Source organism: Bactrocera dorsalis, chromosome 5 (genome assembly GCF_023373825.1).
Source record: "Bactrocera dorsalis isolate Fly_Bdor chromosome 5, ASM2337382v1, whole genome shotgun sequence".
Lineage (NCBI taxonomy): Eukaryota > Metazoa > Arthropoda > Insecta > Diptera > Tephritidae > Bactrocera > Bactrocera dorsalis.
The window spans coordinates 54,955,257-54,979,709 of record NC_064307.1 but is presented as its reverse complement, the minus strand read 5'-3'; the positions used below and the strand labels follow the sequence as shown (position 1 = coordinate 54,979,709).

Genomic DNA, 24,453 nt, shown 5'->3' with positions numbered 1-24,453 from the left:
TCAATTTTTACTCAAGCTACATCTTGCATGGACAGACAGTCACCCGGATTTCAACTTTTCTCGTCATCCTAATCAATTATGTATATATAGTATAACCCTATATCTATCTCGCTTAGGTTTGGGTGATATATACAACTGTTAGGTGAACAAAACAATTATACTCTGTAGCAACAGGTTGCAAGAGTATAATAAAATATTATAAATAAATTTCGTATACAATATGTATTTGAAAAATATGGACCGACAATGAATTGAGTGATTCATAATAAGTACTTTTTTTCAAGTGAAGTGTGGAAACCCCACCACATCTTTATGTAATCAGCTCATTGAAAATGTGGTTTTTCTGTGCGATAACAGTATACTCTTTGTTGTATGAAAATTGCTCACATAGTACATACATACATATGTACTTATGAATGTAAATACATATGTGCAAATTTTTTTCATTAGCAGAACTCATTCAATAAGTTTGCGTTTATAATTTATGTACAAGTGTTTTATCGGTATTAAAGATAGTATTTTATTTGATAATTTCCAAAGAATCGTTAAGTTGTTTGCCCTCTACGGCAATACATATGAACGTATGTGTGTGGAAATGTTTGAAGTGATTGATTTTGGTCCTTGATAACCAAAAACAGGAAACAACATTATACTATTATATAGATAAGTATATACATATAGTATTTGTTTTATCACAAATTATTTTGTCGCCTTCGAAGTAGTCCGCACCAGATATAATACACTTATGCAATTATTTTTTCAATTCTCGAAACACTTTTCATAAGCACTTTTTGGGATAGTTTTCAGCTCCTTTAGCGAATTTTGTTTTCGGATGATTGTTAACTTGTTAACTCATAAACTCATGTCTCACCGGCAGTTATACTAGGCAAAGTTGCTCAGAATGATTCGTGAAACATTTTCCGCTTACGCGGATTTTTAAACAAATAATGGTAAGAAATTTTATGCATCAACGAAAATAGGCTATACATCATATTGACGCACGTGTATATTACGCTAATTAAGTTAACTAAATATACATATAAATTAACTCCTTCGCACTTAATACTCGCGAACTTTATTACTTCCTAGTTTTAAAACAACAACATACATACACCCGATAAACTCTCCCAAATATGTATGTATGTATATGTAAGTATGAAACACAAGACGCTCCTTAGCTTCCTTTTGAAGCACGAAAAAATCGACAGACAAGACAATAAAAAAGATAGTGAAATGCTCGTAAAATAAATAGAGAAAAAAGCATAATGATGCTTCAGAAAAAGTAGTTCTACCAGTTTAATATACAAGTATACCATAATTGTTGTTGTTGGTGGTGGTGCGGTTTTTTGGTGTCGCTTATAGCGGCCATACACAGGCACACATGTGCGTTCGATCGGTATGTGTAAACATGCGGTTTACTCGTGTATGGGCTTGTTCGCGTACCGATCCATGTTCGCGAAAATGTTTGATTTTTTACGATCGGTGCGCGAGCATGTTTATCGTGTATGGCGTTGTGAGCGCACAAAATCTCATTTCTCTCGTGTCGCCGAGCAGTGAAGATCGCGGACAATTGCAAGTGTTAAGGGGAGAGACTGCTTTAGAGGCTTCAAAAAATCGATTTTTTTGAGGATTTTTTTGGGAGGGAAAGAAATAATTGATTCAAGCGAAATTTCTAGGCTTTATAGTCATATATTTGAACATCTTTCACAAATTTTTTGAATACGAAATCTTTGATATTCTGCCTTTAGGAAGCAATCACCCGATGCATCTCGCATATGCATTTATCAGGAAAAAAAATTCAAAGAGATTCATGTTTTTTAATAACTTATCTTCTAGTTAAACTAAGAGAATTCCAAAAAAAATTTACTTTATTTTGTTTAAAAATATGTTCAAACTTGACTTTTCCTAGTTTTTTTTTAGTTTAAATAGAAGACAATTTTATGCCAAAGATAAAAAACTTTGCCCGCCAATTAAAATAATCGTAAAAATAAAAAACCGAGAAATCGCGCTTTTCGCTTTTTGCCCAAGCGCTCATATACTTGTATGAATCTGTCTGACGCTCGGACACTATTTCCCTTCTAGCTTCGACAATATTTCGAGTTCCAATCTATAACTTTGTTTGTTGTTAGATAATTTTTAAAGAGATTTAAGCGATTGTTTGAAGCTTCTAAAGCAGGCTCTCCCCTTAATAAAGATTTCGCATCTGAATTTATTGATCTTATAAAAAATTAATTGGCAATTTGGCAAACGAAAAGTGATAAATATAAAAATAAAATTGAGAAAAATAAAAGTTGGAATAACTTATTAACGAAATACAAAGAAATAGATAAAAGTGCTACATTAGAAATAAATTCGAAGAAATGTTCCGCTTGCCTGTCGCACATGTTAACTGTGTGAAGAACGAACGCAAAATGGATTTGTGTGTCGTGTATGGGCAAACGAATTCACACAGATCGAACGCACAAGTGTGCCTGTGTATGGCCGCTATTAGTGTGCTTTGCTCAGCTTGAGAGCAGTTTCTTGAACATCCACCAGAAATAACAACAACACCACAATTTATCACCAACATCAGTCAGAGCAGTAGCCAGCCAGGCAGCAAGCTATGTACCATATATACTCGTACAGCGCTTGAACTTAGTTATGGGCTTTGAAAATGCCAGCGCCTCGTTAGCGAGCGACAGCGCAGGCGATAAGACAACCGGCGTGAGCATTTAAAACAGCCGGCGCGACCAGGTAGACACAATCTGGTTTATCGGTCTTTCATGCAACATTCGATGACTCTAACTAAACAACAACAACAACAAAACCCGCACAATATGATTTTCGGATTTCTGGTTCTCATACTCCTGCAGCGACACGACTATCCGCTGAGTCGGTGAGTCAGCCTGCGATTTCCTCAACAAACGCGCTGCTCGAACGGACAGTGGAACAATGCAATGTTTTGTTGGTGGTACAACTCTAGGTGATGGTATAATTTAAGCAAGTTTAGCATGGAAATTGGCACAAACGTTTAATTAACCAGTTTGGGATTGATTGAACGGTATTAACAATGGCTTACGCATACGTCACATTTGAACCGTTACAACTTTTGTTTATTCATGCGAATTTTGATATTTATGGTTTGAGTAATAACAAATGAAATGATTGGTGGAATTACGTGACCAATTTCACTGTAAGCTTTGTTTTCAAGTATTCGCAAAGTTGAGGAGTATTTGAATTGACCTCAATATTTCACGCGATACAAATTGCTTATGATATGATTATTTTGTACACGCGATTTAGAATGTTTGAGCTGTTTTGATGATATTTTGTGCAAAATTTTGCAGTCTAATGTTCGCAGTCAAAAAAAATGATTGATATTAAGCTTATTGATAGATCTTCAGTCGGCAGATTTTGTTTACAAAAAACTGTATAGAAGCTCGCTGCTTTCGAAAGAAAAGCAATAGCGATGAAAATTACATCGCTGCAATGTAAATACAAAAGTCACAACATTTTTATAATTTTCATTTAGTTTACTATAAACATGTATGTATGTACATATGTATATCACACCTTAAAGTTAAATAATAATAATTAATTACTGGGTGGAGGTTGGATACATGCATACATATAAAGTAAATCATTTCTGCATTAATTTTACTATTACATATACATATGTTTGTATGTATGTATGTAGAAAAAATGTTAACTTTGGTTGCACCGAAGCTATAACACGCTTCACAAGTTCTAATTTTTTTACAAAAACTTCATTTTTATCGATCATTAAGCAAATTATGCCAAATTTCGAAAGATACAGAACAGGACTTAAAAAAACCAAGCAAATGGTTTTCTCGGCAAAATCAATTTATTTTATTCAAAATTCTTTTGCTTCAATATAGTATTTTGCATGATCCAAAGCATGTCGAATGAGTGTTTTAGCTCGTTGGCCGGTATGGCCGCCAGTATGCCGATGCAAGCCTTTTGAATGGCCTCTACTGCATAACCTTTCATGGCAAATGCATTTTTCCGAAAAAGAAGAAGTCGCACGGTGTCATATCAGGAGAATACGGGGAGTGGTTAATGGTTAAAATGTGATTTTTGATCAAATAATCGGTCACAAGCGTCGATGGATGAGACGGCTTATTATCGTTCAACAAACGCCAACTTTCATCTTCGCGATATTCGGGCCGAACACTTCGATCGTTCGGTCAAAATGCGATAAATCGATGTTTTGAAGATATTCAATTCCATTTCCATGATTTTCAATGATGATTTCGGCTAATTTTTGATGAATTCATGCACAGTTTCAATGGAATTTCCGGTGATCACGGATTTTGATAGGCCCACATGTTGATCGTCATTTATATCCTCACAACCACTTTGAAAACGTTGAAACTACTCGTGCACTCTGCTACGGGATAGGCAATCATCGCCATAAACTTGTTTCATCAATTGAAACGTTTCGGTAAAAGTTTCACCAATTAAAAAAAAAAATTTATGTTGGCTCTTTGTTCGAAGCTCATTTTGCACGGATAACACAAACATACTGACATTTAAAACGCAATAACTTCACTTCCAATTGATGAAATGTTATGAAATTCTCACTGGACAATCGATAAAAATAGTAGATTCTATCGCACCAGACACATATAGATGGCACCACCAGGGGGCCTGTTTACTTTGGAACGCACCTTGTACAAACTTCGTGGCAAGCTTAATACACCCTGTGAAGGGTACTGTACTGTCCTTAAATTATATTATATCAATTTACAAAGCAGTGGGTTACGGAGCTTTATCTTGGTAATATCGCGGGATATCTTCTTTTTTATGTGGAACTTATCAAAAGCTCTTAACCAGAAATAATTTTCGAATCTCTATTATAACTTGTTGAATGGTACATAATCAGCTTGTACGTGCTTCACCTTTTTCAGCACTTTAAGGAAGTTTTTAATGTTAATATCGCCAGTCTTCTCAAATCGAACCGAAATTCATGCACTTCCTAAAAGAAAAGTTTACCGACAGTTTAATCTGTATCGTTCAGTTTCAGTTCCAGTTTTTCAGTGAATAATTTTATACCAGACGCTCTATTGCAACTTATACGAGATGTAAAGTAATAATTTAATTAAATATTATATTAGTCTTTTGTTAATGCTTTAATTCTAAATTAATTTCAAATCTTTGATAATATCAATGGAAGTGCTTATAATGTATAATTCTGCATAATTTTTAGTTGAATTAATTACAAGTTAAACTTTCTAAAATATAATAATAGTTTTAATCTTGAAGTTATTGATGTAGAGTTCGAGTTATTTTAAAAATATATGAGCTTAAATTGTTCTTTAGTAAAAACCAAAATTGGTCCAATTTTGGACTTTTTACTCGGATTTTCTATGTTTATCTGTATTTGACTAAATCAGGTTTATTCAGATTTTAGATCATTGGAATGATCTTGCAAGGTATAAAAAAGACAAATAGACAAATTGTCAATAGAAATGCCAAATTTATACCTGGAGGTATAAATATAAAATTTGCTACTTTTTACTTAGGTAAGGTAAGTAAATCAAATACAAATCTCTCAGACTATTTAAGAACCTACTTTAAACAATAGGTTTTTTAAAGCTCAGTAAAAAGTTATTGATGTAGGTAATTTATACCACAATGTTAAACTATTAATAATTTATTAACTCAAATAAAAACCCTTGAAACTTTTGTAAAACTTTAGGTTACCATTATGTCAAAGCACGTTGATACTAATTGCTGTAGTATTCGAATAAATTCTTCCGGAACCAAAACTTTTACTTTTTAAAATAAAATTCACTAACTACTAAAGCTATATTCTCCACAGTGCCATGCACTTCCGCACACTGTGCTACCCTGTGTGTTTGTTTTCTTTGACGGACGGGAACTTGTTTGTAAAATTTTTCCACAGGAACAAATAATATTACCTTGGCGCAACACGATAGTACGCATTAACTTAAAATTCACCCGCTTATGCATGTATATATATATATATATGTACATATATTTGCGGATTGTGGGTGCGATTTCGCTAACCGACTTTCCGCTACTGGTATGACCACAAACATTCGGGATATGTGAACTGTGTTGATATTGTTGTTGTTTTTCCGTATAACGATTGACATTGAATTATTTGTGGAGTCCTTATTTTACAACGTGGCACACCGGTAAGTACACTTAAGTCGATCAGCAGTTGTCGGCACAGAAAGAAATTAACACAAACAACAATAACAACGTAATATTGACTTTCGCTGTGCGCCTAAAATGTGTCAAAATCTGACGTAAAATTGGGATTTTAGTTGTAATGTCGCTGAGTGAACCAACCTACACTTTGTTTGTTTGTATTAGTGCGCCAGCAAAACTTTGAAATAAAGTAAAAGAAAAGACACAAATTGGGTCAATGAGTTAAGGGATTAAAAATATAATGTGGGATGTGGTCATACCGCCAATACAGACACATTTTTCATTGCACATTCGATGTGCTCCAATATTGGCTGAGTAATCATAACTTTGAATGTAACAGAGAAATATTTTTTCGATATTTTGCAATTCAATACAATGCAACAATGGTGGTGGACATACAGACCGATACATACGCATTTGAGATAGGAAAGACTTAATTAACTGCTCGCATACACTTTGCTTTTTCTCTGTACATATTTAGCAATCATGGCGAGTGTGGCAAACTGACAAAACTGGAAAACAAATTATTTCAAAATCATATAAATAAATATACAAATATAATAAAACAAAAACTTAAAAAATATATTAAAAATTTGTAATAGCATTAAAAATGTAAAATTCATAGCATAATTCACAAATGTAAAAGATAAAAAAAAATACTAGAAAATTTAGTCTTAATAGGTCGCACTATGTCCCAAAAACCAACAGGTTAGAATATACAAGCTTACATACAAAATTATGCTTTGTATTTATGCATATGTGTGTATGAATTGAGTTACTTACAATCTGTAGTTCGGTATTATGCATTTGGTCCGTAATAAAACGTGTATGGTACAAAGTACTGCTTTACACACGCAAGTCTAGCTCGTAAACTTGCGTCATAAGCAGCTCAGGCACATAAAAGACTAGTCAGATAAAATGACTAAAACCGAATCGTGCGTAATATGGGGAGTGGCCTTGAAGAAATTAAAGGTTTTTAAATAATAAAAACTAAAAATTAGAAAACTTTTGTACAGTTTTTGCAATGAATATTCAATGGGCCGCATTCAATATGTATTTACATATATGTAAGTGTATATACATATTTAGTTTTTAAACGATTTTTCTAATTAATATATGTATATAATTTTTTCTTCAACAAAAGCAGCCAGTAATCCAGTTTTACGCTGAACATGATATATTAAGTTTGCCAAACAATTTGTAACACGCAGAAGGAAATGTCGAGATCCAGTAAATTATAAATTTATGGAAACCGCCGATAAAAGGGTATACCTTTTATTTTATAAGAAATTCACATGTGAAGCGTATTATAGCTTCGGTGTAGTCAAAGTTAATATTTTCTCTTGTTTTACAATAAATAAAATATTTTTTTAATAAATAAACTACTTTAATTATTATAATTTTTTCTGATTTAAGGTTTTTGAATCCTTCAAGCTTAACTATTGCCTTTTTAACGGAAATTGTGTAAAAGTTTATGGAAAAATCATTGACGAATGGCTTTTTATATGATAAAAGAGCTATATAGTTATACAGGTTCCATGCCCTCTCATGGAGGCAATATTGACAAAAATTACACAGCTGTAATGTAAATATGGTTTTTTTTTACCTCTTATGGCCATATTTTGGTGTACTTTGGTTAACTTTACGCCTCTTGATTCGTACATCCTTTCTACTACTATTATACTTAAGCTCATCTAGAATACAAACACGTTTTGCATGTTTCAATGTGTATCCGCCTATATTTGGTAATTGAGTCAATGTATCCTTATACTTACGCAAAATTATTCTATAGATGGATGTATTCATACATATATGGAATAATCGATATTTCTCATAGTGAGGCTAAGTTCTATCTTGTGATTGCCGTAGCAGCATAATTTAAACAGCTTCAAATTTTCTGGAGAAATGCTTCTGTGTCAACATCTATTATTTCAATATTAATTTGGCAGCGTTCTGATTGCATAGAGCCGACTGTCGCGGATGTGTTGTCAAACTACTTCTTTTAGAAAATATACAGAATATAGAAAATAGAAAATATAAATCCCCTAATTTCCTACATGACCGTTGCCAACCATAAGCATGTACATCTGTTTATATAGATGATTTCAAGTTGTTTCCGCAACGTAAGCAATAAAAACCGAATAACACAACATTTGTACACTTCATATGTACTTCGACACATTACGTGACAATGAGAATGATGGACGGTTAGCGGACAGATCGCGAACCACTTGCACAGACTATACATATCTAACACCAAAAACAATACCAATATAAGAACACGCAAAAGCTTCGAAACAAGTCATCATTGTTCATTTCATTGTTTGCGTATGGTTTTGGGTGCTAAGTAAACTTTGAAATAAAATAGTTATGTAAGCACTTTAATTTCGAGTACGAGATTGTTTTTTGAACTTTTATCATAATTGTTTTGAGTTTTTTCTTTCGTAAACATGCAAGCAATAACGAAGACTTACTTAACAACAGCATTTGAGTAGAAAGACTTCGAATTAGAAAATGTGATAGAAACCAGAAAAACGTGGTGAAATAAGATATTAGATATTTTAAGTAGTAGTGCATGTACATATGTACCTGTGTAACAGACAATAAGGAATACACTTTCACGTAAATGTAGTAAATATACCGCAATATAGATAATTTTAACTTTTTAGAAACTCAACGGCCTTGACACTGGACCATATACACACTCTCCTATTACAAGAGCCAGAAAAATTATCCGCACACCTCGATATGAAAGCAATAAACTAAGAAATTTGTGATCAAATATCTCATTATGTAAATAAATAATATACAAAAGTTTTATTTAGTATTCTCACTGTACTTTGCATACGTTTTTTTAGACATACAATTCTCCGCTCCAGTAAACCCACAAATGCTCGATGGGATTAAGGTCTGGAGATTGAGGTGACGAGCGCAATTGATTTTTTATGTTATAGAGCAACCAAAGCTTTATATTGTGTGCCGTGTACTTTGGATCATTATCCTCTTGAAACCGAAAATCATGCCCAAGCCCCTACTGCTGAGCACTTTCCTTCAAATTACTTTTCAAAATGCTTAAATAGCCGGATTGATCCATTATTGAATCTATAAAAACAAGTTTGCCTGCTTCTCCTGCTGCCATACACCCCTAGACCATCACACTTCCAACGCTACGTATTTTCTTTATTAAGTGCTGTACCACTCTTACGCCACACCAACTTTTTTCCTTTAATGCCAAAAGTACAAAACTTGCTTCTTCGCTGAATAAGACACGTTCCCAAAACTCCCGAGGCTTGTTAAATTGTTTGTTGGCAAAATCCAAACGATTCTTTCTGTTCACTTCGGAAATAAAGAGCTCCCTACTTGTTACACGTGCGTGATACGCATCTTTCTTCAAAAATTTTCGTACAGTGGAGATCCTTGTCAAACGAATTTTTAATGTTTTCACAAATTTGCGTGTTAGTAAGTCGAGGACTTGCTTTTACTGACTGTAATATTGTTGGTTTTTCTGGAACGGTCAATATACTTGGTCGACCAGAACGTGGTTTTGACACAATCGAGTTAGTTTTTTTGAATGCTTGCACGACATACCGCATAGAAGAATGAATTCTTCCTATTATTATACCTCTTTCCCGGAACGATTTGCCCTCTTTTCTGTGTTAAAGAATAATTTTTCGTCAGCGCTAATTTCTTTAATTTTAGGGGCCATCGCGAATTTTTGTACAAAGAAAAAACTGTAATAACTTTAAAGTGAACTGTTCAAAGCTGTCTGTCAAGGCTATTAACAAAGATGTTTAAATGAAATCAAAATGTACTTATTAATTTAAGTCGACTTATAGCCCAGGGTGACGAACAAAATTAATACGCATTAAGCAACATTAATGTGCATTCAAATTATATGGTGACAAACGGCAGATTTGTGCATTTAGACAGCTGAATGTGAAATTTGTTTATTTATTTAAAAAATAAGTGAAATGAAAATAAATAAGAGAAATTATTAATAGAAATTTTGGTATATTTGGAAAATCAATATAAATTTAACGAAAAAACTAGTTTATTATTAACTATAATACGTTCAAATATAATAGAGCGAAATTAAAAGCAATAATTGATTGTGATGCGAAAAAAGTGTGTGAAAAAGTTAAGAATATCTGAAAAATGGATAGCAAATTGTACGTTGTTTATTTTCTGCCATCTGCGGTAGACTTCAAGCGACAAAAATCGACCATTTTTGAGCAGTGTTGTTGTTACTCAAATTTGCTAAATTCAGCTAAAAGCACGTAATTCTTGTGCATTACGAATTTGCATTAAAATCAAATGCGCAAATAAATGAAAATTAAGCCCGATAATGCAAATTAGCGCTGTCGTCTGTCAGGGCTATTACATGTTGGCAAAATTGGGCACATTCATATGAGCTTATGATGCATATTTTTGGCTGAGCATATGCTTCATAGAAAACAGCATAAAAGCTAATGTAAAGGTCAATTCATAGTTAACGCCGCTAAATGGTTACTTTTTTTTACTACAAAACTATGTCGAGCTTACCTTGTTAATTAACAGTAAGTCATTTGCTAATAGTTCACACCGTAAAACTCATATTCAGTCTAATTCCCACATCGTCAAACCACAAATGGCCAGGCTAATGAGTACCCTATTGTCATCAACCTTGTTATTAGCGGCATTTATTGCATATCTCTTTCCACGTTTAGAGCAGCTGGTTTTCCACTTTTCACGCAACGTTATGCTTTCATTAAAATTAAACACCTCAGAGTAGTCATAACTAATGGGCACTTTAAAGGCCGGCAACATTTCGTATGAAGAAAATGAAAGCAAGAAAAATATTCAAGATATTTCGCTTCACGATTACAAAATACTAATATGCGTATTAATGTGATTATAACAAATATAAATAGTTTACATTATACGAGTATAGTGTCTAGCAGGCAGCCGCTGTATGACACGAATGTAATGTATTCTTGCCTTGTAGAAGAATCGCCAAAATCAGTATGGTAAAGAAATTGAACTCTCTGTTTAAGGGTTAGAGATATTACATTCTGAGACAAAATCAGCTAAAGAATTCCTATGGGTTGTTGGCATAACAAAGGTCCGGTGATAGTCCTGAACTGAAAACTAACCTAACTTGGTTTGTAAAAGAAAAGGTGTAGTATATCTGAAGAAACTCAGAGACAGCCATGTCTTAAATCGTAGTTCTACTTCTTTACTAGTGTAGACACTGCCGAGTTAACAACAGCGTGCCAGTCGTTTCTTCTTTTCGCTACGTGGCGCCAATTGGATATTCCAAGCAAAGCCAGGTCCTTCTTCACCTGTTCCTTCCAACGGGGTGGAGGTCTTCCTCTGCTCCATTGGCACCCGCTGCTTTGTTGTTCTTCAGACGGATGATTACTATTCGAACTTTTTTATGGTTGGGCAATAGAACGTCTACTATATCGTCATCGATTGGGGAATCGGGTTCGCCTTCTCCTGGCGTTATGCATTCACTGCCATTCAGCAGGCTGGAGAAGTGTTCCCTCCATAATATTAGTATGGTCAGGGCATCGGTTACTAGGTCACCTCCTTGGGTTCTACAAGAATCTGCTCCGGTCTTGAAACCTGCTGTTAGTCTCCAAATTTTTTCGTAGAATTTTCGAGCATTACCCCTGTCGGCCAGCTTGTCAAGCTCTTCATACTCCCGCATTTCGGTGGTTTTTCGATCCGAAGACAGCCAGGTTGCTTGATGTATTTTCTTGTGCTGGAATATAGTATTACAGATAACCATATTTCGGGCCCCGGCGAAGTCGATCAGCCTCAAACCATTTGAGGATGTTTCCTCGTGGAGGCTGAATTTACCTCCTGTTGATCCAAAGATATCTTTCTTGCCCACCCTGGCGTTAAAGTCACCAAGCACGATTTTGATATCGTGGTGGAGGCAGCTCTCAAAGATGCTCTCCAAGCGCTCATAGAAGGTCACAGCGTCCTTCTCTTCTATCGGAGCGTGGGCGCAAATCAGCGATATGCTAAAGAACCTCGCTTTGATGAGGATTGTGGCTAGACGTTCATCCAGCGGAGTGAATGATAGTACTCGGCGACGGAGTCTCTCTCCCACCACGAATCCCACACCAAATTTGCGTTCCTTTATATGAGCACTGTAGTAAATGCCACAAGGACCAACTCGCATCAGTCCTTACCCCGTCCATCGCATTTCTTGGACGCCGGTGATATCAGCCTTAACTCTAACGAGGACGTCAACCAGCTGGGCAGCGGCACCTTCCCAATTAAGGGATCGGACATTCTAGGTGCATGCCCTAAAATCGTAGTCCTTATTTCGTTTGGAATGGTCGTCATCAAAAGGGGGGTATCTTATCCGAGGCTGTCGATTAGTTTTCATTGGTATTGTTTTTAAGTGGCGGGTCCCAAACCCAGCGCACAACCCTGTGGAGGGGATGTTTCACCTTCTCACTTATGCTCGCCTTCAAACGGATGTTCTTAGGCTACCCAGAGGATACTTAGTCAAAGACCAGAAGTCGTGAGCTGCTAAAAGAATGATTTCTGGCCACTCCCAAGTGAATGGCGATCAGAGACTTTTCCTCACTTGCGAGAACTTTTACATATGACTCCATCCTCGCAAGTGTAGTTAAAATAAAAATGATAAATATATACTAATAAAAAAATCGAATCCAATCAAACCGTTGTGACAAGTATAGCAAACTTGGTAGAGAAACTAGCTTGACTTTGGCTACGTACATACATTGATAATATTTTTCTAAAATGTATAGTCAAATTTATAATACCCATTTTTGCAAAAAACACTTACTTATGATTGACGTTGATTACCAACCATGCCTTCGTTGGGGTTTTTACCGTTTTAAATTACTTTAGTCATATGTATAGTCACCAAATTCCATTTTTATAGGTGTTATAACGTCGGCTATTTTTTCTAAATAAATTATTGGCAACACGTAAGTGCAATAACATTTATATTTTTGTTCGAGTAATTCTCGATGTTATTATCAGTTCCATAGAATTTTATAGTTTGTGATACAATTTACAGCTGTGATTAAAATCGATATGAAACAATAAATACCAAGTAAAATGCATTTTTATTTGTGCGTAATCAATTGGCCGTTAAATTGATGGGCAACTATTAAAAATATGCATTTGATTGGTTACTTCGAATGTAAGCTACAAAATTTAGTAATTCATAAAACTGTAGAAATTTCTCGAAATCCACATTTTCTCAAAGTCCACAATTTCTGTCTGAAAATGTCATTATCACATTTATATCTGCAACAAATGTCCAAGTCCAAATGCTTATAAGCAAAGAAACCATATCATAAATAATTATGCAATTTCTATAAAAATGCATGAGTTAACCTCATCTGAATTTCAGAAAATAGTTACCCAAACATGCATTTAAAGACACAAAGTGAATAAAAAACACTTGGATTATTTTTTATTATTGTTATCATGTCTGTCGCGCACATTCAAAGTTTATCAAGGTTATATTGTTATAAAATATAGATATATACTACTGTGGGCCGAAACGTTCAGAACGTTTGAAAAGGCCGTCGGTGATAATTCTTTGTCGTGAGCGAGGACTTCAGCAAACTCATACGACCGCTCCAGGCAAACCGTTTTGGGTCAATTGAAGACATTAAATGTGAATCGATACGCGCATTGACGTGGACTGCCGTTTCTGGAAATTAACTTTAACAACAGTTGTGAGAATTGGAAAAATCGTTGGCACAAGAAAAAAAGTTCTTTAAAAATAAAGCAAATATTATATGATATTTACTAATAATCTAGTCTTGTGTTCTTTTTGAAAATGATTAAGATTCATATACTTGTACAGCATATATTTTTGTAGACAGAAATTCTTTCTTACTTGAATGCCAGCAGTTGAATTATAAGCACTAAATTGCCAAAAAATAAAGCTTCCGTTCAAATTGATCTAAATCATGTTCTTGTCTGAAAAAAAAATGTTTTATTTATAAAAATCTCTTCACGAAATTTGTCATGGGCATCCCAGAATTAAAAACAATTCAAGTGTGATTAATTGATGGCAAGACCTTTAATAAAAAATCTAATAAAACGGAAACACAACCAAATTAAAAGAATGTATAATAATGTACGATAAAAAAGCAGGTTGGGTGCGGGAATAGGGTATAACTATTTGGGTTTTTATATCTTTTTTCTTCTGAGTCAAACATTTTCGTATTTCGGTGGTTTATTTAACTAGTTAAACTACTCAAGTGCAACTGTGTGCGCTGTCCATACTCACACTGCTGCAATCTCCGACCTTGTTATTCTGTTCGGATTTCTAATTCACAAAGTTGTCATACCGAAGTTAACGTTCTTCCTATTTTTCTTTTGTATTGAATTTCTTACAGGGTAGTATCTACTGTACTGTATACAAATATGCTCCAATAAATGTATCAGCATTATCATTATCAATTACTCCAGAACAAAATTGATGGGAAATATTAAATGTTGAAAAATAAGCATAAGATTGGACGCCAAGAAATTATTTTAGAAACTAAAGAGTAGCGATTTTTTCAATAAAATAATCACTAATATTTTGTTCCGTAATACTTACATCAGTCTATAGTTGTTATGTTGTAATAATGTACCAAATTATCTTATTTTTGTTCAATGACCTCAGTATTTCAATTCAATTAACTATCAAAGCATATTTACTTTCAATGACTGTTAATAAAATGACTCAAGAGCCATCGGGATTGAAATGTGTCAATATTGCGACGTGCGACATGTCAAGGAACGTTATCACTGAATAAATATTTCGACTTTTCAAACGAAAGTACACACCCCAACATATGAACAAAGAAAATGTGTGTAAATGATTCATACCATCATAATATTTGTACTAATTAGTCACAAATGGTCTATAAAAGTTTCCGATAAATAGGGGACAAATAACTAAAACTTTATTTTAAATATTTACGAATGTCATTTGCACTAAGAAGGTGTAATAAAATCGTCAAAGTTTGTTATTGTTTATCAAAGTTCATGTTATGGTAACAAACAATTAAGATTTACAGCAGATAGAAGCAGTGTATTTGAACTTTTCCGATGTCACGAAAGGAAATGATAATGATTTTTCGATTAGATACCAAATTTTATCCACCAAACCCATTTTAAAATTCTTCAAGAATAAACCCGACATGATACTTCGAATTAGATAGAAAAGTTAGATTAGAAGCTGCACTTAGATACTCGCGACTACAGTTCCCAGTTCGGTTACCTTTCGCCATGTCTATAAATAAATCTTAGGACCAAAGAATGTCCAATTGCGGTTTAAAATTGGAAAGTTAATTTTTTCCCATGGCCAACTGTTGTCTGCTGGCAAAACCATTGAATCTTGATGTGCTAGCTAAGAACGGATTAACTAAGAAGATTGTGCAATTAATAGTTCTGAATTAAAATAAAATGGAAAATATTGATAAATCATAGAAAATATTTTACTGTATTCAATAGTTTAAAACAGTATATACACTATCTAATATATGATAGCCGCTTTATGAACTCAGCAGGAATCTTCGGTGATTTTTTTTGATTAAGTAACTGTACAGTATATGAGGTTTGTACAACAAATTTCGCAAATTCAGAATTTTCGTTGGCTACGTACATTCGATTTTCTATTGTTTTATTGTGTTATGTTGGTACTAATATCTCTTAATTATGACATGGTCTGTCATTTTGAATGTGTAGTTACTTTTTGACTTTAAAGTTTTGCTTACAGTTTTCTTCGATTGCTGCCAATAAAGAATATTACCTGCAAGTTATCTGCAAAAAAAGCCCGGATTTGAGGAAGAACAAAAATTGCTGCATCGAAAGACGAGCTAAAGAGCAGAAAAAATTACTTTTTTAAAGTGATTTGTGGTATATACATATGTATTCTGAGAAAATAGTTCGCACTACAGGATTACGAATCGTAAATTTAGTGTAATTCTTTGAAACTGTATGAAGGACCATCATTATACCCTGAACAGGGTATATTAAGTTTGCCCCGAAGTTTGTAATACCCAGAAGGAAGACCCTATAAAGTATATAAGTATATAAATGATCAGTATGTTCAGCTGAGTCGACATAGATAACTTGAACAGAATCTCTTTTCTTGCTCTCTCGCTTGTCAGCTGGCAGGGCACCCTGATCTGTTTTTTGAGCTGGCAACAAAACACAATCAGGGTGGGGTACTTGACGAAATTAGTGATTTTGCATTTTAGTATTTATATATGTATGCATTTACAAGTGTTTAATTTAGTGTTTTGTATAATTTATTATATACCCACTCTAATATTTTTCAGCAGTGGCATCATTGGCAAATGTTTTAAAAAATGCGAGTTTTGACAGCTCTCTCTCGAACCAAAGAGTCTCGCATCAAGTTATCTATGGAGTTGATTTAGCCATGTCCGTTTGTATATATACGAACTAGTCCCTCAGTTTTTAAGATATCGTTTTGAAATTTTGCAAACGTCATTTTCTCTTCAGGAAGCTGCTCATTTGTCGGATCTGCTGATATCGAGCAACTATAACATATAGCTGCCATACAAACTGAACGATCGGAATCAAGTTCTTGTATGGAAAGCTTTCACATTTGACAATGTATCTTCACAAAAGTTGGCACAGGTTATTTTATAGTGCAACAATGTAATCTCCGAAGAAATTTTTCAGATCGGCTTATTATAGCATATAGCTTCCATATAATCTGAACAAATAGTTACTAAAAGAAATGCACCTGTGAAGGGTATATTAGCTGCGGTGCGGTGCCGAAGTTAACGTTTTTTCTTGTTTTTCTATAATTTCACAAAAACATGCATACTTATATATTTCGAATGCTGGTTTCCATATATTTACTTATTAAATGATGACCTCAAAGATGTATGGTTTGCAAATGGATATAATCCGGTTGCAAAGTTACTCATTAGAATATAGGATTTGTCATATATTTATTTGCATACTGTATGTATCCTATACATACATATATATGTACATATATACAGATGTTTACTCATATATCTGAAATTAAAGCTCGCAATTACTCGAATGAGCATAACAACTTACCATTGATTAATTATCAAAACATTTGCATTCAAGAGCAGTTTGGCATGAGCGAACATACGAAAAATAAAGGAAAGAAACAAAAATTGATTACTCTTTGCCTGAGTTGGGAATTAAAAACAATTCAAATGTGATCAATTGATGGCAAGATTTCTAATCTAAAGTCTAATAAAACGGAGACACAACCAAAATGACAAAAATGCATAATAATATTCAAAGATGACATAACATTGTTATCATGTACGATAAAAGAACAGGTTGAGTGCCTGAACATTAGGGTATGACTATTTGAGTTTTTATAACTTTTTACTTTACTTACTTTAGTTAAACTATTCAACTACTTCAAGTGCAACTGTGTGCGCTGTGCATACTTACAAAATTACCATATACCTGCCATTTGTTGTAAAATGTTTCATAACATGTGACCAATCGAATCAAGTGGTTTATTTGTTTATTGATAAAATTCTTAAGTGATAATGCCCTACACTTAAGTATTAGTCCAAAATATACCTTACTAAAATTATTTCATATATAAAATATAATATGTGTACAAAAATATATTAGACCGATCGCTATCATTGTTGAACGACCCTTAGGACCAAAGTTCGTTCTTCGAGTGGCATTTTGCGGAAAACAAGGTGGGAAAGCAAGGATGGTAACTTGAGGTTCATGAAAGTCGTCATCTCATCATCAGAATGATGCTCTAAACACATAACGACGACAGACGACAAACGACATCTGTCAAATATTACACACGTTCTTATGGACACTTATTTTGACGACGATACGAATACACGACTGTAGGCCGACAGTTGTCATTCTCGCTAATTCCTATTTGCCAACGACAGTAGAATGAAGAAGAGAGATGAGGAAGAGTGGTGATGCCACTAATATGTAAAATGTAAAATTATTCACAGCTCTTACAAACTTGACTTTATTTTACAAATAAAAGCATAAAATAGCTCTATTTTATCATTTGTAATAACAATTGATAATTTAAAACAAAAATATATACCTATTTACTTATTTTTTGCATAAAAAATTTAACTTTGAACAAAATATTAAAATTTCATTGAAGTGCAAGGTATTAGTATGGCCACAACGAAATTGTGTACATGCAAAATGGACAGCTGCGTTGTTTTGTGTACATACATGCGTTGTTTTGTCTGGTCGTCGTTATGTGTTCAATACATGACAATCGAACAACGATTCCACTATAGTACAATCAAGGTACGGTTCGAATCAAATAGAGAACGCTAATCACCTTATTCCGTAGTTATACGATTTTGAGTTTGAAATCACCGCTAGCATGTAAACTAATCCGTTCAAAACGAGGTAGAAATTCAAAGCGAGACATACTTTTTGACATTTTCTATATGTTTTTGTTCTTTCATTACGACTCATATGAACATATTTTTCTCTGAAAATGGTTGTTATGAAAGCTGACCTTTCTAAAACTTTTTCTCAGTAAAGTTTTGAGAAGTTCGATATTCGAAATTGGCTTGGAAAGTTTACCCTTATGTTGATAAGATAAAATACGCCGTGACTTTTTTCCTAAAGATTTGAAAGCCACTCAGTCATATGAGAAATAAATAACTTAAAGACATTTTCGGGGGTAAATATTCGTGAAATGCGGCACTGAACAGAATTGAAATTATAAATTTTCGAAATCTTAAAATCCCGAAAATATATATTTTATTCAATAGACACTAGGTTAAGGAAGTTTAACAAATTTTATCCAAAAAAAAACATTTTTTTTTAATTTTGTGACATTTCCTTCAATGGAACTTGGCTTAAGACACACAAATTATCCCCACGTAAGGAGAAGGGGATAAGGAAAGCAAATCTTTAAAATACTTTAGAGATTTAGGAATTTTCAAATTCGATGTCAACTTCTGACACTTTTTCAGTTTACTCTCCTTTCCGATATTTAGTTTTGTAGTTACTTAGCACCATACACAAGGTGCCTTGTTTATAAACAGGACTTAAAAAAAACAGAACAAATGGTTTTTTTGGCAAAATCAATTTATTTTATTCAAAATAGTCTCCTTCTGCTTCAATGCAGCTTTTTGCATGGTCTAAAAGCATGTCGAACAAGTGTTTTAACTCGTTGGCCGGTATGGCCGCCAGTATGTCGGTGCAAGTTTTTTCAATGGCCTCTACGTCTGCATAACGCTTTCCTTTCATGGGCAAATGCATTTTTCCGAAAAGGAAGAAGTCGCACGTTGTCATATCAATACGTGAATACGGGGAGTGGTTAATGGTTAAAATGTGATGGTCGAATAATCGGTCACAAACATCGATCGATGAGACGGATTCTGAGCAATTTTTGGTCGTCAGTCAATTTGTGCGGAACAAACTGTTACAAACCTTTCGTAAGCCCAAATGTTCGGTCAAAAAGCGATAAATCGATGTTTTGGAGTTGTTCAATTTCATTTCCATGAATTTCAATGATGATTTCGGCTGATTTTTGATGAATTCACGCACAGTTTCGATGGAATTTCCGGTGATCACGGATTTTGATTGATAGACAATCATCGCCATAAATTTGTTTCATCAATTGAAATGTTTCGGTAAAAGTTTTATCAATTTTAAAATAAAATTTAATGTTGGCTGTTTGTTCGAAGCTCTTTTTCGCCATGCTTAGGACCAAAGAATGTCCAATTGCGGTTTAAAATTGGAAAGTTAATTTTTTCCCATGGCCAACTGTTGTCTGCTGGCAAAACCATTGAATCTTGATGTGCTAGCTAAGAACGGATTAACTAAGAATATTGTGCACTTAATAGCACTAAATTAAAATAAAATGGAAAATATTGATAAAACATAGAAAATATTTTACTGTATTCAATAGTTTAAAATAGTATATACACTATCTAATATTTCAGAACCGCTTTATGAACTCAGCAGGAATCTTCGGTAATTTGTTTTTGATTAAGTAACAATTTCGCAAATTCAGAATTTTCGTTGGCTACGTACATTCGATTTTCTATTGTTTTATTGTGTTATGTTGGTATGTACTAATATCTCTTAATTATGGCATGGTCTGTCATTTTGAATGTGTAGTTACTTTTTGACTTTAAGGTTTTGCTTACAGTTTCTTCAATTGTTGCCAATAAAGAATATTACCTGCAAGTTATCTGCAAAAAAAGCCCAGATTTGTGGAAGAACAAAAGTTGCTGCATCGAGCTAAAGATCAGAAAAAATTTCTTTTTTAAAGTGATTTGTGGTATATATTTTGAGAAAATAGTTCGCACTACAGGATTACGAATCGTAAATTTAGTGTAATTTTCTGAAACTGTATGCAGGACCATCATTATACCCTGAACAGGGTGTATTAAGTTTGCCACGAAGTTTGTAACACCCAGAAGGAAGACCCTATAAAGTATATATAAATAATCAGTATGTTCAGTTGAGTCGACATAGATAACTTGATCAGAATCTCTTTTCTTGCTCTCTCGCTTGTCAGCTGGCAGGGCACCCTGATCTGTTTTCTGAGCTGGCAAAAAAACACAATCAGGGTGGGGTACTTGACGAAATTAGTGATTTTGCATTTTAGTATTTATATATGTATGCATTTACAAGTGTTTAATTTAGTGTTTTGTATAATTTATTATATACCCACTCTAATATTTTTCAGCAGTGGCATCATTGGCAAATGTTTTAAAAAATGCGAGTTTTGACAGCTCTCTCTCGAACCAAAGAGTCTCGCATCAAGTTATCTATGGAGTTGATTTAGCCATGTCCGTCTGTATATATACGAACTAGTCCCTCAGTTTTTAAGATATCGTTTTGAAATTTTGCAAACGTCATTTTCTCTTCAAGAAGCTGCTCATTTGTCGGAACTGATATCGGACACTATAACGTATAGGTGCCATACAAACTGAACGATCGGAATCAAGTTCTTGTATGGAAAGCTTTCACATTTGACAATGTATCTTCACAAAAGTTGGCACAGGTTATTTTCTAGGGCAACAATGTAATCTCCGAAAAAATTGTTCAGATCGGATTACTATAGCATATAGCTTCCATATAATCTGAACAAATAGTTACTAAAAGAAATGCTCCTGTGAAGGGTATATTAGTTTCGGTGCAGCCTTGTTTTTCTATAATTTCACAAAAGCATGCATACTTATATATTTCGAATGCTGGTTTCTATATATTTACTTATTAAATGATGACCTCAAAGATGTATGGTTTGCAAATGGATATAATCCGGTTGCAAAGTTACTCATTAGAATATAGGATTTGTCACATATTTATTTGCATACTGTATGTATCCTATACATACATATATATGTACATATACACAGATGTTTACTCATACATATGTATATCTGAATGAGCATAACAACTTACCATTGATTAATTATCAAAACATTTGCATTCAAGAGCTGTTTGGCATGAGCGAACATAGGAAAAATAAAGGAAAGAAACAAAAATTGATTACTCTTTGCCTGAGTTGGGAATTAAAAACAATTCAAATGTGATCAATTGATGGCAAGATTTTTAATCAAAAGTCTAATAAAACGGAGACACAGCCAAAATGACAAAAAGGTATAATAATATTCAAAGATGACATAACATTGTTATCAGTACGATAAATGAACAGGTTGAGTGCCTGAACATTAGGGTATGACTATTCGAGTTTTTATAACTTTTTACTTTACTTTACTTTAGTTAAACTATTCAACTACATACTTCAAGTGCAACTGTTTGCGTTGTGCATACTTACAAAATTACCATATAGCTGCCATGTTTTGTAAAATGTTTTATAACATGTGATCAATCGAATCAAGTGGTTTATTTGTTTATTGATAAAATTTTTAAGTGATAATGCCCTACACTTAAGTATTAGTCCAAAATATACCTTACTAAAATTATTTCATATATAAAATATAATATGTGTACAAAAATACATATATTAGACCGATCGCTATCATTGTTGAAATAAAATTTGAAACTTTTTGAAGTTCGTTCTTCGAGTAGCATTTTGCGGAAAAAAGGTGGGAAAGCAAAGATGGTAAGTTGAGGTTCACGAAAGTCGTCATCTCATCATCAGAATGATGCTCTAAACACATAACGACGACAGACGACAAACGACATCTGTCAAATATTACACACGTTCTTATGGACACTCATTTTGACGACGATACGAAAACACGACTGTAGGCCGACAGTTGTCATTCTCGCTAATTCCTATTTGCCAACGACAGTAGAATGAAGAAGAGAGATGAGGAAGAGTGGTGATGCCACTAATATGTAAAATGTAAAATTATTCACAGCTCTTACAAACTTGACTTTATTTTACAAATAAAAGCATAAAATAGCTCTATTTTATCATTTGTAATAACAATTGATAATTTAAAACAAAAATATATACCTATTTACTTATTTTTTGCATAAAAAATTTAACTTTGAACAAAATATTAAAATTTCATTGAAGTGCAAGGTATTAGTATGGCCACAACGAAATTGTGTACATGCAAAATGGACAGCTGCGTTGTTTTGTGTACATACATGCGTTGTTTTGTCTGGTCGTCGTTATGTGTTCAATACATGACAATCGAACAACGATTCCACTGTAGTACAATCAAAGTACGGTTCGAATCAAATAGAGAGCGTTAATCACCTAATTCCGTAGTTACACGATTTTGATTTTGCTATCACCGCTAGCATGTAAACTAATCCGTTCAACACGAGGTAGAAATTCAAAGCGAGACATACTTTTTGACATTTTCTATATGTTTTTGTTCTTTCATTACGACTCATATGAACATATTTTTCTCTGAAAATGGTTGTTATGAAAGCTGACCTTTCTAAAACTTTTTCTCAGTAAAGTTTTGAGAAGTTCGATATTCGAAATTGGCTTGGAAAGTTTACCCTTATGTTGATAAGATAAAATACGCCGTGACTTTTTTCCTAAAGATTTGAAAGCCACTCAGTCATATGAGAAATAAATAACTTAAAGACATTTTCGGGGGTAAATATTCGTGAAATGCGGCACTGAACAGAATTGAAATTATAAATTTTCGAAATCTTAAAATCCCGAAAATATATATTTTATTCAATAGACACTAGGTTAAGGAAGTTTAACAAATTTTATCCAAAAAAAAACATTTTTTTTTAATTTTGTGACATTTCCTTCAATGGAACTTGGCTTAAGACACACAAATTATCCCCACGTAAGGAGAAGAGGTTAAGGAAAGCAAATCTTTAAAATACTTTAGAGATTTAGGAATTTTCAAATTCGATGTCAACTTCTGACACTTTTTCAGTTTACTCTCCTTTCCGATATTTAGTTTTCTAGTTACTTAGCACCATACACAAGGTGCGTTCCAAGGTAAACGGGACTTAAAAAAACGGAACAAATGGTTTTTTTGGCAAAATCAATTTATTTTATTCAAAATAGTCTCCTTCTGCTTCAATGCAGCTTTTTGCATGGTCCAAAAGCATGTCGAACAAGTGTTTTAGCTTGTTGGCCGGTGTAGCCGCCAGTATGTCGGTGCAAGCTTTTTCAATGGCCTCTACGTCTGCATAACGCTTTCCTTTCATGGGCAAATGCATTCTTCCGAAAAGGAAGAAGTCGCACGTTGTCATATCAATACGTGAATACGGGGAGTGGTTAATAGTTAAAATGTGATGGTCGAATAATCGGTCACAAGCGTCGATCGATGAGACGGATTCTGAGCAATTTTGGTCGTCAGTCAATTTATGCGGAACAAACTGTTCACACACCTTTCGTAAGCCCAAATGTTCGGTTAAAATGCGATTAATCGATGTTTTGGAGTTGTTCAATTTCATTTCCATGAATTTCAATGATGATTTCGGCTGATTTTTGATGAATTCACGCACAGTTTCGATGGAATTTCCGGTGATCTCGGATCTACGGGATAGGCAGTCATCACCATAAACTTGTTTCATCAATTGAAATGTTTCGGTAAAAGTTGTACCAATTTGAAAATAAAATTTAATGTTGGCTCTTTGTTGGAAGCTCATTTTCGCACGGATAACACAAACATACTGACACTTAAAACGCAATAACTTCACTTGCAATCTATGCAATGTCATGAAATTTTAACTGAGCAATCGATAAAGATAGCAAATTTTAATGCATCAGTCGACATATAAGTAGATGGCGCCACCAGGGGACACTAGATTCAAAAAGTCCTGTTTACTTTGGAACGCACCTTGTAGTTATCA

General features: G+C 33.8%; 1 protein-coding gene across 5 annotated transcripts in view; it reads left to right on the top strand.

Annotated features, from left to right (window-relative positions):
* The window catches only part of LOC105224104 (unconventional myosin IC), a 67,436-nt gene that overhangs the window by 5,109 nt on the left and 37,874 nt on the right, over positions 1 to 24,453 (top strand). The window lies entirely within an intron of this gene.